This window comes from Camelus bactrianus, chromosome 1 (assembly GCF_048773025.1).
Source record: "Camelus bactrianus isolate YW-2024 breed Bactrian camel chromosome 1, ASM4877302v1, whole genome shotgun sequence".
Taxonomy (NCBI): domain Eukaryota; kingdom Metazoa; phylum Chordata; class Mammalia; order Artiodactyla; family Camelidae; genus Camelus; species Camelus bactrianus.
In genome coordinates this window covers 89,823,783-89,839,679 of record NC_133539.1, presented here as the reverse complement: position 1 = coordinate 89,839,679, position 15,897 = coordinate 89,823,783, and the positions used below count along the sequence as shown (strand labels likewise).

The following is a 15,897-nucleotide window of genomic DNA, read 5'->3' as shown; positions in this document are numbered from 1 at the left end:
GCAGAGGACACCTGGGCTCAGAAGCACCTTGTGAAAGTCACTTGCAGTAGTGATGGCAAAGTAGGGAGGACAACGGAGGCCCTGCCTGCCTTGGGTACACTTCAGATGGCCTCTGAGAACACCTGGAAACCTGGAGAAATAGCTGAGGAACAGTTAAATGGAGAATTATCACACCTGATGGCCAGGGCTGTTAGAGCTACCAAACTTAGTCATTAAAAATAAACTCGTTCTAGATACATGCTTAGTAAAATTGAAATTTTATACATAAATTATTTTTATAGTGGTGAGGAATTAGCTATTCTGATTTTTTCCAAGGCAGCATCTTGATTCATGGGGAAATATAAGAAGATTTCCCATTAAAGAGAAGACAACATTGTCAACATATTTAACATATAATATTATTTAAGTACTACCCACTGGGATAATAGAAAAAATATATAAAAAATTGAAAAGGATGAGCAAAGATGATAACTACTTACAGATGGTATAATCACAATAGCTAAAAGAAAGCCACATGGAAAATGACTGGAAATGATAAGATGATCCAGTAAGAGAAGTGGTTGTAAAATGCAAAAACCAGTATCTTTTCTATATAAGAACAAGTTAGAAAATGTAATGAAAAAATTCCCATTTAAAAGAGTGTTCAGAATAGTTAAATACCTTACAATAAAAATAACAATAAATGTGCAGGATATATGTGACTTGGAAGAATCTTGACAGAATAAAATGGCATTTTCTGTGTTTAGACTAAGAGTTAAGTATTATAAAGATGTCAACTCTCTTTAAATTAAATTATTAACTGAATGTGATACCAATAAAAAATGCCAATAGAATTTTTTTGGTTATTGTTGAAATCATGTGTGCGAATAAAGATATTTATTATGCAATTAGTATAGTTGCAATAGCCTGGAAACAGTTTGAATGTACACCAATAGGAGGTTGGCTAAATTATGGTATATTCCCAGAGGATACCATTGTGATATCCCGCTATTTAAAAAAATAAGGGAGCTCTGCAGGCCTGGATGTGGAATAATCTCTAAGATATATTGTTAAGTGAAAAGATCAAGTTGCAAAAATAGATATACATACACACAAATAACATATCATATATCATATCTATTGTGTGTATACATATATAAGGATATATGCACAAATACGTAGATATATTATGATGTCATTTGTTTAAACACACACACACTCCTACACACGTGTGTACTTCAGAGCATCCAAGAACATTTGCTGCTGGAGATGAAGAGTGAGAGATGGCATAAAAAGAAGACTTGCCTTTTTACCATATATCCTTTTTATGCCATTTGATATTTTTACTATGTGTATGTCAGCTTTTCAAGAGAAAAACGTTTTTAAGCAATAAAAGAAATAAAAATATAGATCAAAAAGGAATGTTTGTTCAAGTTAACAGTATCAAAATGTATATGAGCATTCCCATCTACCCAGCTGGTCGACCTCCACTCAAATCCTAGAGAAATTCTTGCCCGTGTGCACAAGTAGACGTGTACAGGAAAGAGAGGTGTGGCATGGAGGGGGCAGCTAAAACACTGTCTATCTCTATTGTACCTACTGTTCACTTAGAATGTGAATAAATATTTATCGTAACAAAAATTCAGAAACAAACCCATCAGCAAGGATATATTTAACAAATTCTGGTACAGCTAAGTACCAGAAAATCCATACATAATAGAAAGTTGTTAATGTTATTAAGTGAAAAATCAAAATGCAGAACGATGTACGTAGTAGTAGTAATCTATTGTATAAGCACAGAAAATATATGGAAGGAAACATCAAACCGTAAATAGTAGATGCCTGAGTAAACAGTGTTTTCCCCAGTTCCTCCAAGCCAAGCCCGCTTCTCCCGGTCTCCTTCCAAGCTGCCTCCTGATCCGGGCTGTGCTGAGTCACTGCTGTAGCTGGGTCACTGATGTAGCCCTGGCTCCTGTCTGGCCCTCAGCAGCTCTTCATCGGGGTGCCGACCGCTTCTTACCGCCACTAAGGACAGTATCCTCTGGTTCCTCATCTGCAGCTTCTGGTGTGACGTAGCTCCTGGGAAACTTTGCCGGAGGGAGGAGTGATGGGACTGGTGTGTTTCTGTGGCTCCACTGTAGCCCCTACCAGACATCTCCAGGTCCCTCTAGAGGGAACTCTCCCTTTTCACTTTTTACACTTGTAACAATTGGCTTCTGTGTATTTTGGGAAACAAACAACTTATTAAACTGTAAAATAATGTAAATTGAAGAAATATCTTTGACATTCCTAAGAATAAACTGAACCTTAAGCTTGAACATGAAAATAACACATGTAAACTGATATATCCTTACTGATGCCTCCCACATCACGTGCAAAAGATTGTGACTGCAGAAGGATCCATAACCACTCTTCTCAACCTGTTGTTTACTTTATTTCATTTCTTTGGTTTTTGTTATGCTCATTTTTTCTTTTCCAAAATAAGTAATACACTATTACATGCTGTGTATTTAGTTTAAAAGAATATTAAGTAACCTTGATCAATCTGTGTCTTCACTAGCTACATTTCAGTTTACATTATTAACATTTTATTAGGGGAAAAAACTATTACTTTCCTTTAAACCTTCTATTAAGTTCATTAAAATCGTAATTTATTTACTCATTCATTTGGAATCACGTGGTCTCTCCCTTTTTTCTCCCTTCTCCCATGAGAGAAAATCGCTGAAATAATTTTAGAAAAGAAAATGTGACTACTGGGTCAAGAGCTATAAAAATATTAATGCCTCCTGATGCAAGTTTTCAGCATGCTTTTTATAGCTTAACTTCTTTGATTTTGCAGTACCTTCTAAGGTACAAGTATATTCATTTAGTACAACCCTCAACAGCTAGAAGCAGTACATTTTTTTTAATTTTAGTTAATTTACACCAAAGTTTCCCCTTGTATTCCTAGAATAAACACATCCTCTGAGACATACCTGTGTGTTTACTGATAAACGTTTTCAGATTCAGAATCCCTCGCTGGAAGCCTTCCCACTAATGTTGGTGAGACAGCGTTCCCCAACATCACTAACACATAATGCTTTATCCTTACCAGGTCCACAAATCATGAGATATTCGGTGAAAGTGGACCTGGTGAGATACCACTGTGATGCACAGTCAATTCAAGGGTGAATGAAAGGCAGCGCAGGTGTGCGGTGTATGACACAGGCGGGCCCCACCCCCAATTATGGTGACTCGCTCAGCTGGCAGAGAGCTCCCCTGGGGTAATGGCACCGTCAGGAGGACCTCTCGACACTCACTAGTCTAGGCTGATGGCGTCGTTTAGACGAGCTCAGAGCAGAAAGAATGGCAAGGTCAGCGTTTGCGTAGCCAGGATTTTTTTTTCTTACTAATTTAAAAATAAAAATAGTAGATAACGTTTAAGACAATTTTAGATAAATTATATCATAGTCCAGCACTGTTATACAGCAATTTTCAGTTTTGCACATGGCCTTCCATTTCTCATAGGTATTTAGCTAGTTGTAATCATAGATGTTCTCTCTTCTGCTTCTTTCCGTCAACTTTATACCACACGCATGTTTCCATGCCTGTACAGACCTTTCATAATTATTACTTTTAATGGCTGTGTGAAGGCCACCATTTAATTTTATTACTCTGTCTATACTCAGCGCCTATTATAATATTTAATAAGTCCTGATGGGAGCATAGGATGATGCTAGATTCTAAGTGCTGGTGCCGAAATACCTCAGTTCAAATACAAGTGTCTTAACCTCCGTACCTTAGTTTTCTGGTCCGTAAAATGGGATGATGACAATTCCTACCACACAGGTTTGTCGTGATTAAATGAATTAATTTGCATAAAGTGCTTAGAACAAGCCCCGGTATGCGATAAGCGATCAATAAACGTGAGCTATTATTATTGATGTATAAATGACTTTGGAGCCTTCGAGTCATTTCTTGCTTTTGCTATTACAGATAGCAATGCAATGAACATCTCTGCTTATCAGATGTTTTGCTTCTTTTTAATTATTTCCTTAGATTAAATTCCTAGGAATCAGATTGCTGGGTCAAAGAGTTTATCACAATGATTACCTTTTAAAGAAATTCCTTTAACCTCTGCCCTTGAAGAAAATGTGATTGCATGGAAAACAAATACTAGCTGATACGAAAGAGATGATAAAGCAAAGAGCTCATAGTTTTGTTTGACAACAACAATAATTTAGGAAAAATCCATTTTATTCATAAAACTATGTCCACATCATACAAAACCCCTGGGTTCCATTCAGTTGATTTAATAACAAGTATTTCCCAGTCGGCTCTAGGCCTGTTCCATGCTGGGTGTTAAGCAGAGTATGGAAGAATACGAAATGGTCTTTGTCTTTAAAGACTTAAAATCTACATAAGAAGGTAAGATGTGAAACTAGTATGAGACAATAGAACCAGGGGCCAAATTATGTGTTTTTAAAAAATGTAAAATCCATGGCACAAATGCTAAGCATTAGGCATAACCATCTAGCAATAAAGAGACAATATGCAGTTGGCAGTAAGAAAAAAGTGCGTGACCATCCAAATGATAACTATATTAAGCTCTATGTTGTTCTCACAATCTGACATTTTGGAGTTGCTTCTAATCCACCTCAAACCAACTGGCCAGACTTGGCATTTGAATTGCATCAGCAGAAAGTGTTCGCTCTTGCTAAAACACACTCTCACCCTGCCGGTTGGAAGATAAAAGCACTGTCAGGCTTCAGCTGTGGGCTTTAGCCAAGGGGGCCCAAAAAGGCTGCTCAGGGGCAGAGATGGCCTTGGTGGAGAACTGTGTGCGTATCTGCTCAGGAAGGGCCTCTGCCAGCTGAAATAACACCATCTCCATTTACCTCGTTTTTCAGGGGAGTGTGGCTAATGTGTCTTAAACAACCGAAGTCTCCCACCACCCTCAGTCGTCTCTCTTTAGTCTCAGTGTCGAAGGAAGAGGGTCGAACTGCCTCTCCTCTTAGAGATGAGCAAGATTATTGGTTTCCAGGAAGCCAAACCGGAAATAGAAGCAGAGCCCTTTCATGTCATTGAGGAAGACTTCCCAGTCACGGTAAATCCTTTCTGTAGGGGGCAAAACTCACATAAAGGGTTTTCCAGCCTTTGAAAATGGCCTGCCAAACACCGGTTCTTGTGCCTTAACCAGTGGTTATCCAGCTGCCCACTGTGTACAGATCCTCTTGGACTGACAGGCTCCAGATTCCCCCAGAAGGCTTAAGCCTCTGCTATGTCCAGAGAAGGAGCTGCTTTGCCCAAACAGGTCCCAAAGCAGACAAGTGAAACTGTCTTCCTTATATGGTGAAAAGCGCCCTGTCGCTTTAAGGCCAAGAGACTTGGCTGCAGACGGTCCCTGGGAAGTTTGCGGGCAGCCCCATCCTGTGTCTGATCCTTGCAGCTGTGCAGGTGAGTCCCCAAACCTTCTCTCCCCAGTTTGCCCTCTCCAGTCAATCTCGTGGTGTGGCCAGTTGGAAATGCTATTACAGAGGGCTAGAGAAATTCAGGGTCAGTTGAGATGATGTTGTTTGGAGAAGTTTGAGTTGAAGGGGAAAAATACAAGGTTACTAGGGAAATGTGCAGTAATGCAGCCACTGAGGATGCTTCTAACTTCCAGCAGGGAGGAGGCATCAAGGTTACGGGAAGCCCTGAGGCTTTCCAGGACAGGGCAGGGCAAACAAATTCAGCAGGGGATGAAGGACAGATTTTAGGTACGACAGGGGTAAGTGTGGACTTCTGAGCTACTGGTCAACTGCAAGTTTAAACCAAACATAGGTGGGAGGAAATAGTGCTTCTGCAAATGCTGAAGGCTTTGCAGGAGCTGGAGCTACAGGGCTGACTGCAGGCAGAAACTATACGTGAATGTTTGCAGCGTCTACTGGCGAGGAAGGCTGCAGCCTTAACCCTTTGTTCAGCCTGGCTGATTAGCAAGTAGAGCTTGACTGCACAGAGCAAGGAGTGGGGGTTGGGGTGGGGATGCCTGCGTGGAGTATTGCAGTAGGAGACTAAATAAATGGATGAGACTATGATCGTGGAACCGCATCTCTGGTAACCCATCAGTACCACCTGCAAGCTCGGCAATTCTGTGTCGTCCACAGGCAAAGAGCTGGAAGAAGTCTCGTTTAAACTGATTATTGCTGTCATTTACTAATTCAGTTTCCTGATTTCTTTTCCCCCATGGCCTGGAGCCTCCTAAGATATTAATTGGGAATTCTCTAATAGAACTTTTTAGCAGCTAAATATGCACTAACAGAAGCATGTGTCTAAGTGAAAGGCTGAGATGTATACAGTTGGGGTTGGGATTTTATGGATAGGACCAAAAGAAGTGGGTATGGCGGAGGAGGAGAAACACCTGATGGTTAATTTGCAGTCTATCCAAAGCCCTTTAACTGAGCCCATTCATCAGCTATGGCCAAAAAATGAAGTCCACCCAGGAATTCTAAAAGATGCCAAATTATACGGCTGGGGTTGTCTACCCTCCTGGTTGAGTCTGGGGCCATTCATCATTCATTTGAGGCCAGTGGTTGCTCTACAGTTGTGTGGGGGAGTGAACACAGAGGCTGGGTTAAAATTCCTTACATACCCCATGCCTATAAAAAATATTCATTCATCTGAGTAGTCACTGAAGAATTCTTTTTATTATTAACTAACAAGTGCTATAGCTACTTGTTTTCTAAAGACAGAATGTTCATGAAAAAAGGTTTATTTTATCAACAGAGACTTGTAAGCTCAAGGGTTCCTCTTTTTCACTTTTGATAGCTGGGAAAAGGATGATTAGAGCTTGCTGAATAGGAAGATCTGTTCTTGACTCTGAAAATCTCAAAGAACTCCACTTGGGTCTTACCCATTCAGAAAGGCTGATGTTCTGAGCAAAAAGTTAACTTTTGAGTTCCTAACTTGGAAGAGAGCAGGATGGGGGTATAATTTTACGTCATTTGTTTCAAGCTAAATCCAGAAGGCAGTGTCAAATATACTGCTTTCAAAGCCGAATGCTGCCAAGAAAAACAAAATTCAATCCCCAAAGCTGGAAAATCTCTAAAAGTAACAGACTGTGATCTTTTATAAGCTGAATTAAGGTATTTAAAAGGAAAAAAGATGTGGCTTTCTGAACATTTCACTCAGTGACCCTCGATCACATACTGACTGCACAACTTCTCTTAGGTTGTTTATTTCACCTGTGCCTCAGTTTCCTCACCGTTAAATTGTGCATTGTTGGGAGGCACTGTCCAATGAAGTGGAAAGATCAGTTGGAGCTGGAATTGAACAGTTCTGGGTTAAATTTCCAGTCCCTTCATTTATTCCATAACCTTAGGCAAGTTATACAGCCAGTCTGAACCTCGGTTTCCTTATTTATAAAGAGAGTGAATAATTAACAGTGTCATTAAAATTAGAGGAACCTACTGGTACATAGGTGCAGACTTGCGTGTCCTTGAACTTAGTGAGCAGGACGTCCTGCTCACAAGTGGGAACCTTTCTGTCTCCTGTGACAAAAGGGTGATTCTAAAATGGGTGATGCTGAGAAGGGCAAGAAGATTTTTATTCAGAAGTGTGCCCAGTGCCACACCATGGAAAAGGGAGGCAAGCACAAGACTGAGCCGAATCTCCATGGGCCATTTGGGCAAAAGACAGGTCAGGCCCCTGGATTTTATTACTTGGATGCTAGCAAGATCAAAGGCATCTCTTGGGGAGAGGGAACACTGCTGGGCTAGATGGAGAATCCCAAGAAGTACATCCTTGGGACAAGACATTAAGAAGATGGCAGAAAAGGCAGACTTGATAGCTTATCTCAAAACAGCTACTAATGAGTAGAAGTTGGCTGTTACCATACTTATTACAGAACAGAAGTATCTCACGACTTTACGTGTACCGTACTTAATTGAGCTCCTACACCAGAATTCAGACCATGAATGGCAGATATGATATTTCTTTTGGACTGATTTATATAGATTGACTTGTGGTTAAATTAATAAGATCAGCTTTTTAAATTTTGATATTAATTCCAGTTCAGCAAATGCTACCCATGTTTTCCTCTTCTAAATATATGACTGGACTTGATGAGTAATGCCCAACTATTCACAAAGATGGTGAATGCCATCTCAAAACCTATAGGAAGCTGGGTTTACATTTAAATTTATATGACTGGCTATATAACTATATTTAAAGACTGAGGCTATCCCTTCACTGTCTCATAGCAAGATGCACCTGCATTTCAATTTCCGTTCATTAGCCTGCTAAAGGCCAGGGCTGAAGATAAGCTGGCAATGTTCACATTATCTTCTTGGTCTTAACTATGCCAATTAAATTAAATTTGCTGTATCTAAAATGTTGCCCTTTACTTCATGAAAGGCATTTTAGTATGGTTTATATACATAATATCAAACAAAGAATATTGAATACTTTTCATATTTTATAGATGACCTATAAGCTACAACAGCAAACTTTGCTTGCAAATTCTATGCTGAGTCAAACTGAGTTATAATTCAGGATTGTCTTTTAAGCAGCTATGCAAAAGCACTGTGGCATTAACCTTTATGTATGATTGGTAATGGTGCTTTTGCCAGCTCATTAGAAAGATTAGAGGAATTACACCATCAGGAAAAATTTGTAAATTATGTGATCCTAAGGCTTAAGATAATGAAAACCAAAATCACAGATCAAAAATAGATAGATAGATAGATAGATAGATAGATAGATAGATAGATAGATAAAAAGAAGGGGGCAAAGAAGTAGAGGAACCTAGAATCCAGTGGAGCCTCCGTAAATATTATTTTACATTTCTTTCTTTTTTTCCTATGACTTAGGAAACTATATTGTTTCTTGGGGAGGAAATGAGTTTTGAGAGTGGAAACCAACCCTGGAGCACAACTTTAGAACCCCTGTTACTTCACCCCCTTCTTCCCACCCTTCTTCAAAAAAGGATGCCTAACTCCCTAGGAAATCCAGTCCTAATTATTAATTTAACCAGGCTCATTGTTTGGAAGTTCTTCTTAAAGCAAACCCACTTCCACCTATTTTAAGTTCAGAGACATGGAAAGTAGCTGGTTGTTTTCCTTTGCTATAAAAATATTCCATATGCTTGCAGACAATGGTAAGCCATCTTGGAATCTCAGTAAGGGTGGTCTACCCAAAAGGTGGTTTAAACAGCATTTTTAAAGGAACTGTTTTGGTTGTTATTGTAAGCCACCTCTTCCAATCATGTCAGTAATAACCAGTTGCTACCTTTCTGTGAAATCTCCTAATATATTCACACACTTTAAGCACGTGGTTAGTGCTACTCTCAGGCTTTTCATCTTTCACTTCAGGCTGTTTTAAGAGTGGGGCTGCACTTTTAAACGGGAAACATTCCCTCCACCAGCTTAGAAAGGTGGCGATAAATTTCAGCAGCAGGAACATTCCGTTGGCAGTACAAATCACAGCACACGCATCAGCTGGGAACTGAGGGCTGTCATTTTTAACTAAAGCAAGGGTAGGTCACTCCTACAGCCGATTTTCCAGTGGTGAATTAACACTGCCTCTGTTAGGAGACTGGTGTTTAGGATCCACACTTGGCCGCTTAAAGTAGCCACGGGACTCTGGGCTAGTTCCTTTGTGTCTGAGCCTCAGTTCTGTGGTCTGCCTCGTGGAAAGGATAATAATGCCATGTGTGTGGCTGTGGGAAAGACAGGAAAGCTGGCAGTGCAGAGTCTCAATAATTATGTTGGATCCAAATGCTTGATGGTCTCTAACAGGGTCCTTGTACTTTGATAAGACACTAACCGTAAATCTTGTCTACACCCTTTAGACCCATCTGCAAGTATGAGTATGTGTCCAAGCATGTGTGACCTACACTTTTAATAAAAATTAAGTCTCACATTAGGTGGAACCAAAGAGAAGTAGGTGCTGAGGCAATCCTAGATGGTGCTGCAGGGGTTACCTTTAAACAGGTTTAAATTCTGCTGGGTCACACAGGGCTTCAGATTGATCTCACAGGTGGCAAAGAGCAGATATGGTATTCAAACTCAGATTGATCTGGGAAGATTTGATCTTTCCTCCATTCCAGGGCTGGCAGTAACTTGTATGTCACCTCCAATCCATTGGTAGCCGCCGCCGGCAGCACTGGATTGGGGAGTCCCAGTTGGAATAGATGCTCAGCAAGAGGAAGTTCTGGAAATAATGAGCTGTACTTGCCAAGGAAGCAGGAGTAGAGAGTGAGGAACTGAGTGCTGTGTATTTGCCATCCCCACACGATGCCTTGTTTGTGGATCCATCTGTCAACTACTAGAATCAGATGAGAGATAGGTACTGAGATTTGTTCCATGGGGAGCAGTGAAACTTACTTCCTTTTTTATCCACTTCTCTAAAGGGTGAATCTGTTTTTTGAGCCTAGATTTGAGAAGGTATAATAACCAGTAAAGTAAAATGAAATGCAGCTGAAATATAGATAGTAGTAACCGCCATGGACATTTTAACTTAAAGTGGTGGCGACAAGAGAATTGGTTAATTATAATCTCTCTATGTTATCTGTCTCTCAGTGTGACCTGTCTAAATAGATCACCATATACTGAAATAATCCACTGTGACTTAATAAGGAGGTAATGAGCTTTCTGGTTTTATTCCTCCCTCCATCACTAACATTCAGTGTGGGATTTGTTGTTTTTAGTGTCTTAGTGCTTACCTAAAAAACGAGTTTGATAATGGTTTTCTGCTTCTTACTAATATGTATGATGATGTGATTAAATGACATATAACTTTACGGCATCTGTTATTCAATCAACAAATAATTATATAAATTTATCCAGACTGCTCTCATGGAACTTACATTCTAGAGAGGAAAGACAGACAATAAACAAGGAAACAGAGAAGGAAATTGTATACACTGATGTGTGCATAGCATGTGCACACACGCTGAGTGTGTGTTGCTATTTTAGATGGGGTAGTCCAGGGAATATCTTTCTGAAGACGTGCATTTAAGCTAAGACATGAAAGTGGAAAAGGAGCCAGACGTGGGTAGTCTGGGAGCGGAGCAGTCCCTGCAGAGAAAAGAGCCCGTGCAAAGATCCTGAGGTTGAAGGTAGGCAGGGGGTTCAGATTAAGTAGGCTAGTAGGGATTTTCAGCTGGGGGTGATACAACCCTCATTCCCCTGCCTAGACGGTGTTTGATGTGCAGTTGGTGATCCGGATGCAAAATATGGAGTTGAGGTCCGAGCACTGTTGGCTTTTAGTGGGCAGGACCAGGGATGCTAAACATCTTCACTGCTTTGGGTGGACGCATATGAGAAGATGTGCCCTGCTCATACTGTCCTGCAGATATTGTCTCTGTCAAGAAATCCTGAAGAATCTCTAAGGCCAGGGAAAGAAGTCTGAATTTTATCCTAAGCACAGTGAGAAGTTACCAGGGAGTTGTAAGCTTTAAAGATGATCTTTGAAAGATCATTTTGGCTAGGGAGTGGAGTGTGAACTGTAAAGGGACAAGTGTGAATGCAGGGAAATTCAACAGGCAGCTCTTCCAGTGACCCAGAGTAGAGATGGGGGGTGGCCTGGGGATGGGGAGTAATGGTGAAGGTTTTGAGAAGTATTTCTACCGTCAAGAAGGAGACTGCTACATAAATATAAAATGCTATTTCCCATAGCATCCCTATGTTATCTTTTTTTTTCTTTAAAGATTTTACCATTTCGGAATCCGCTGGTTTCCTCTATCGTCATTTAAGAGAATCTTTGTGCCACCAAATTATAGACTTTACTCTGTCAAATGCAAGTCCTTATCCTCTTGCTCTTTAACCTCGCAGATCCGTGTGCGTTTCAAGTTGTTCACAGCTCAGGAAGGTAATCTATTTGATTTGGGCTTGTAAAAAGAGATAAAAATTACATGTGCTCCTTGAATAACAATATGTGATTTCTCTCTCTGAAGGGTCAGTAGGAATTAGCCTACATACATCATTTTACAAAACTAGTGCCTAATCACATGAATAACAGGGACCAAGTCTACATTTTTTTTCGGCTGAAAAAGTCACAGTAAGTGAACATCGAAATCTCTTGGAGAGACTGCAGGCATTTCACTCGGGCACTAAAGCCTTGCAAATGGTTTTCAGGTGCATCAGCTGCTCCCCGACAAAGGCAATTCAGTTTCCAGGATCTTAGAGAATCCCCCTCACTGCACTCTTCTCTCTGCTCCTAGCCATCTCTTCTTACTGTACCCCCGCTGCGAGTGGCCCCCAGACTGCCCTCGGAGTGTCCTTGCAAATACAGAGACCCGTAAAGCAACAACATGGGAATCCATTAGTTCACCTGCAGAAGAACCCACTTCTGAAATATCTGGAGGGAGAAGCATCCTGGTCCCCAGGCTGAACTGAAGAGGGTGGCAGGAGAGAGAGGAGACAGCTGACTTCAGGTTATCCCCACACCGGCAAATGGTTCCCCCGAGTCCTGAAGTCAGCAGGTGGGTCTTCCCACCAGAGTCTTGTGTCCCCAGAGCAGGGCGGATAGTCACCAAAGAAACACTGGGGACTGGATGCGGGCAGGCAGAACAACGCACCGCAGCCTCCAGCAGAGCTGGTGGAGCAGGTACTCACTGACCGCATCCTGCCTTCTGATTTTGAGGTGAAACTGAAGAAGAGAAACAGAAAGTGGACAGGACCATCCCCCACCCCAAGCAAATTAAATTATGTGAACCCACCACCCAGTCTGTGTAAGCTAAGCTCTCAGAAATTAAAAAAAGCAAGGAGTCTTGCTTAACTGTAAAAAAAAAGGGAAGAAGAAGGTCTACATACAGGTGTGGTCTTGCAAGAGGTGGGCCACTTCTCTGCCGACTGCAAAAGGCGGAAACCAGGACCATGTATTGGAAGGGAAAGAGCAAATGTTTTGCGTTAACAAATCCTGTCCCAGCTACTAACTAGCCATGTGAATTTGGACAAGGCCACTTTCTTAGGCTTCCGAAATAGAGTTGATCAAGAGTCCTCTCAGACTCTGATGTGTTCTGAGGCTGTAATTTAGAATTCAGCTCAAGATCATGGCTCCCCTAAAGCCTCTTGCAAAACAAACCATCCGCTTCCCCCAACTCCTATTTCTCTCTCACTCTGAGTTAATCCCTTTCTCCATGCCGCCCCCACTAGCTGCTCCTGTCAGCACACCTGGAACACTACAGCTTTTCTTTCTTTCTTTGCATAGCTCGCTCCCTCCACTTGCTCTTCAGCCCCCAGGAAGGGAAGTACCAATGTCAGGTTTTGTCTTGGAATCTCCAGGGGTTAGCACTATACTTACTAGATGTTCAATAAATGTTCATTGTTGAATGAATGGATAGGGAAGATATAAAAACAGAGATGAATGGGCCAAACCAAGTTGAAGCTCAAGGGCCAGCTTTTGCTAAAGGCCATATATTCTGCCCATAAGACCCTGGATTTCTTAGAATTAAAAATAGAGAGAAAAGGGAATTTTAGATATTGTAGCAATAATTTTCAGACATCACAGTATCTAATACCCTATGTCTCCACTGAGATACACCGATTTTACAGGATTTTAGAAATACTAGAGTTTTACCTAGACTTTATGGAATGTCTTATATTTGTAAAAAGCTGGTATGAAATTGCTGAGTAGAAATTTCCAGATCCCTTACTTTATGACTTCATGCCTCTTGTTCTCAGAAGAAAAAAAAAAAAGCAAATCAGAAAGTTTAAAACTGCCTGCATCTTGTCTTCATAAGCTTTGATCCTTTCACTTATTTAAACTTCGTAACCATCCTGGCCTCATAATTAGAATTGCTAAAGAACACAGGGAGGCCATCTGGGAATAACCCCCCTGGCCTGTCTGGCCAAGTCACCAAAAATGGTCAAACCTTGCTGGTGTGGTGCTGGGAAGAGGGGAGGGGGCTGAGACTGCCAGCAGAGGTGGCCGGCAGTGTGACAAACCCAGGCTGGTCCAGTTCCAGGAGTTTGGATTTGAGGGGACTGAGATCTGGTGCAGTACCAGAACTTCTGGGCGGTGTCCAAGTATCTGATAAACTTTAGCCTAAACAGGGAGGATCACGCACAAGTGATTCCAACCTCAGGAAAGGGGTCAAAAGGAAAAGGGAAACGCAGCTGATTGTGCCTCTTCCTTGCACCGGGCCCCCTGCCGAACAGATGCTTCCGCAGGGCTGAGGCTGGAAGACACTGCCCCGCACGCCACAGTGTGGAATGGCCAACGGTGTCCCCGAGGGGTGCTGAATGACGGGTTCTTCCAGAATACCGTGCAGGAGACAAGAGTAATGGACACCCAGCTTCAGCGTGGGGGCGTGCTGTGTGCGGTTCAGCCATCCATTGTCGGCAACTGGGGTGGCCAGTGTCGTGAACTCAATTATTTTTAGTTTTCTGGTCCACTGTGTAAAGAAATGAGCCCTTTTGGCCCTTGTTAGTGTTGCCCTGGGAGCAGAGGAAGAGACCACCTCGAGACCGTGACACAGCTAGAGCTTTAATGACAACTATCAAGCCTTATTCAAACCAAAAAGAGCAGGGTTTTGGTAAGTTCCATGAGGGGAAGGCCCTGAGTGGGGGGAGAGCTGCTGATCACAGGGCTGCCGGGGGAGTTATGTCGGGAAACGTAACATACATTACACCTCTGTGACTGTTGCTAGGGCGTGCGCTTGGTGACATGAGGGGACTAGCACCAGTTTAAGTGCCCCCCACAGGCCTCTTGGCCAAACAACCTGGATGCTGACGCAGCGGTACCACGGAGTAGCTTTGCCCAACCATGCCTTTAGAGGAAAACCGTTAAGGAGAGGCAGGAGGTTAAGCTAAACTTCAGGATAATGTTGGGGAGTGGAAAGGAGAGACAGAGGGTGAAGTGTGGTTAGGATGGGACATGCCGAGGGCTTCAAAGGTACCAGGATAATCTGACTTAGAACGGAGAGGCGGGGGGTGCTGGGGTTCATTTGATCATTGTTCTTTACACTGTGCATGTATGTTTCCTGCCCTGCTGTGCATGTATGATATATTTTCTCTCTTTATTTTTAATTCAAGTATAGTTGACCCACAATGTTGTGTTAGTTTCTGGTGAGCAGCATTGTGATTCAGTTATATATTTAGACATATTCTTTTTCATTATAGGTTATTACGGGATATTGCGTGTAGTTCCCTGTGCTATCCAGCAGGTCCTTGTTGTTTACTTATATTGTGAATAGTAGTCTGTATCTCCTAATCCCAAACTCCTAATTTATCCCTCCCCTCCGACCTATTTTAAAATAAAAAGAAATTAAACTCCCTCCCCCAAAAATAAAGACCTATGGTCTGACTGAAAGGAACTGACCAAGAACTAAAAAATGTTGCCAAAATAAAGTCCCTAAGACCTTAGGTCTTAAAACATTAACCATTTAAAACATTAACCATAGAACCAACGTACCTCTCTCTCTCCCTCCCTCCCTCCCTTTCCGCCCACCCTTCTCCCCCTCTGGTAAAATGTTTGCTGACTGGAAAAAATTCTGTAGGAGTGAGAAGCATTAAAACTTATCTATGAATTACATTTGAGAGAAAATATTCTTTCCCCTCCCTTCCCATCCTGCTCACCAGGGAGGGACTGATTCAGCACACTTTCTTTTCCAAAGTTGAAAGGTCACAAATAATGCCCGCTCTCTGGAAGCTGGTGTTCTAAACAAGGTAGCCGTTGAGCAGAAAGAAGCCTGCTTAACGTCAGAGTGTGCTCAGCGGGGCTGACGTACAGTCCAGTGCCAGGCGAGCGCCTCGGCCTGCCCTCAGCAGCCTTTCCCTGTGTCCGTCCCAGGTTCTGCATTATGCTCTGCGCGCCAGCTCAATATTTCTTATTTTGTTTTGTTCTTTACATGCCTCAAATAGCTCATTTTTTTTTCCCTGAGCTCTGGCTTAGCCAAGTTCCCTATATTTGGTTCCTTTGATCTTTCCGTTAAAATCAATCTCTTCCTCTAATTAT

The 15,897-nt window shown here is 41.9% G+C and overlaps 1 protein-coding gene and 1 pseudogene across 2 annotated transcripts in view; both read left to right on the top strand.

Annotated features, from left to right (window-relative positions):
• The first annotated feature begins 5,355 nt into the window (after positions 1-5,355).
• Positions 5,356-15,897, top strand: part of SCHIP1 (schwannomin interacting protein 1) — a 141,003-nt gene continuing 130,461 nt past the window's right edge. The window contains exon 1 of one of the 2 annotated variants that reach the window (XM_074368922.1): positions 5,356-5,415. The gene's annotated coding sequence lies outside the window, so the exon portion shown is untranslated. Of the gene's footprint in view, positions 5,416-14,336; positions 14,477-15,897 lie in introns of those variants that run through there. The other variant, XM_074368921.1, reaches the window with a different exon arrangement.
• Positions 5,423-13,980, top strand: LOC123615998 (cytochrome c-like; annotated as a pseudogene).